Below are 2373 nucleotides of genomic sequence, written 5' to 3'. Positions count from 1 at the left end.
TTCGTTGATGGCAGAAGCCCATACCGGGGCGCCATAAAATATCACCGAGTGTATGGTCGCGCTGTATACCCTCCTTACTGACTCTGAGGGTCCCCTCAAGTTGGGCATTAGCCTTGCTAGCGCAAGTGACATTCTTTCAGCCCTAGTCAAGGTCTGAGCAAAGTGTTCTCGGAAAGTCCACTTCCTGCTCAGCGTCAGGCCCAGGTATTTCAATGATGAGCCCAAAGACACGAGAACACCTTTAACCAAGATCGTTCTGTTATGTACAAACCTATGGGCCTTCGAGAAGGCACAGGCCTCCGTCTTATGTGGGGAGATACTCAGACCAAGGCCTTCGATCTGTCTAACCACCAAGGCCACAGCCATTTCCACCCGGGCTATTGCGATGTCCAAATTTTCTCCGCGCGATCACCAACGTGTCGTCCGCGTAGCAGATGGCATGACAGCCCAAAGGGAGCTCCCTCTGCAATACCTCATCGTAGGCTAAATTCCAGCCTTCAGGCCCATAGGCGGAGCCCTGTGGAACCCCGCAGGTCATAGGCTCCTTGATCCTTTTTCCCTTGGCATTGATCCAAGTGATCCATCTGCTATTAAGGTAATCACCCGTTACTACCCTAAGATAATTGGGGATCTCTTTCTTAACTAATGCCTGTCTAATTCTATCCCAAGGTAACGAGTTAAACGCGTTAGACACATCCAACGAAACAGCGATCGCACATTGCTTCTCATTCCCATACACCGGGTCAAGAGTTTCCTTGAACCGCAATATCGCATCGACCGTAGATCTTTTTTCCCGGAACCCAAATTGTTGGTCCGATAGTCCAACTCCCTCGTTCAGACTCACACGAATTCTTTTGACTATAATTCTTTCAAACATTTTTCCCAGCTCGTTTAGCAGGCATATCGGGCGATACGAGGACGGTGCTCGGTCCGGTTTATTCGGCTTTTTGAGTAATACTAGCCTAGCCGTTTTCCAACACTGTGGGAAAGTTCCTTCGCGCAGACAAGTCGAGAAGCATCTTTTCAAGGATTCCATGATCTCCGGGAGTGCTTCCCTTATCACTCCCCCCATTATTCCATCTGGGCCAGGGGCCTTTCCGCTGTATTTGAGTTTCCCGGCTGCCCATTGAACTTCCTCTTCGGTGACATTAAAATCCTCGTCCCAGAGGACCAGTTCTCTCTGCCTCGGTGCTCTCTCCGCGTCGACTTTCGAAAAGAGCCCCGAAACTATTCGAGAGACCATCTCCGGCTCAAGTGTTTTGCATACTGGTTTTCCCGGACGCAGTTTTCCCATTACAATCTTGTATGGTCTGCCCCAAGGATCCCGGTTAATTGTCGCAAGGAGATCCTTCCACGCGCCGTTCTTAGCTTCTTTAATCGCCACCCTTAGCCTCTTACGGGCCTTGGCCAGCTCGGTTTCTAGTTCGAGAGCTGTGGCCTGCCTCTTTTTCCGACTGCGCGTAACTTTCCGTCTAAGCTTGATGCATTCCTTACGGAGGGCGGCAATGTCGCCGTTCCACCAGTAGACAGCCTTCCTGTTTCCCACTCTGTGCTTAGTCATGGCGAAATCCGATGCCTTCTCCATCGCATTCTGTAGTCTATTCGCTTGCACTTCCGCGCTCTCGCCCTCCACAGCCATAGGCCAGAATGCCACCATCAAGCTAGCCCTTAGTAAGTCCGGTTGTAGACTTCTGATATTCCATCTGGGAAATCCGCGCGGAGTGCGCAGTTCAGGTCTGTCCCTGCTCCCGCCCATCTTCAAAAATATGAGCCTGTGGTCCGAGAGTGACTCCTCCTCAGTCGCTAACTCCCACGACCGGATGACCGCGAGCGCAGCAAAGGAGGCCCAGGTCAGGTCGATTATAGATGTGCCCTAAGGTCTGACACACGTGGGGGATTCCCCTTCGTTTATGAGCCTGAGATTCATCGCAGCAGCCCAAGTAACCAGGATGTCGCCTCGTCTAGTGGGGTGCGTGTTCTCCCACAGATGCGATCGGGCGTTGAAGTCCCCCATCACAATGAGGGGAGTCTTCAGATGATCCACAATAGCGTCGCCAACACTCTGCAGGAACGCCCTGAACTCATTCAGCCCCCTGTTGGGAGAGAAGTAGCAGGAGGCGACTACCATTCCTTCCCATCTAACCACCACGAATCCGTTGCCGCGGCCCAATACTGTTGCCCCCTTTGAGGCAATCCCCTGCCATGTAATTGCAGCCAGGGGCGGATCCTCAACAGATCGGGCCCATCGAGGGTCATCGGGAACTACGTATGGCTCCTGGATGCAGGCCAGCCCGCAGCCTCTCTCAAGCATAGTCTGCATGAGGAGGTCCTGCGCCCCTACCGACCTGTTGAGATTGACCTGCACAATCGTAC

The sequence above is a fragment of the Wasmannia auropunctata genome, unplaced genomic scaffold (assembly GCF_000956235.1).
Source record: "Wasmannia auropunctata unplaced genomic scaffold, wasmannia.A_1.0 LD336063.1, whole genome shotgun sequence".
Lineage (NCBI taxonomy): Eukaryota > Metazoa > Arthropoda > Insecta > Hymenoptera > Formicidae > Wasmannia > Wasmannia auropunctata.
Note: the sequence above shows the minus strand (reverse complement) of the source record.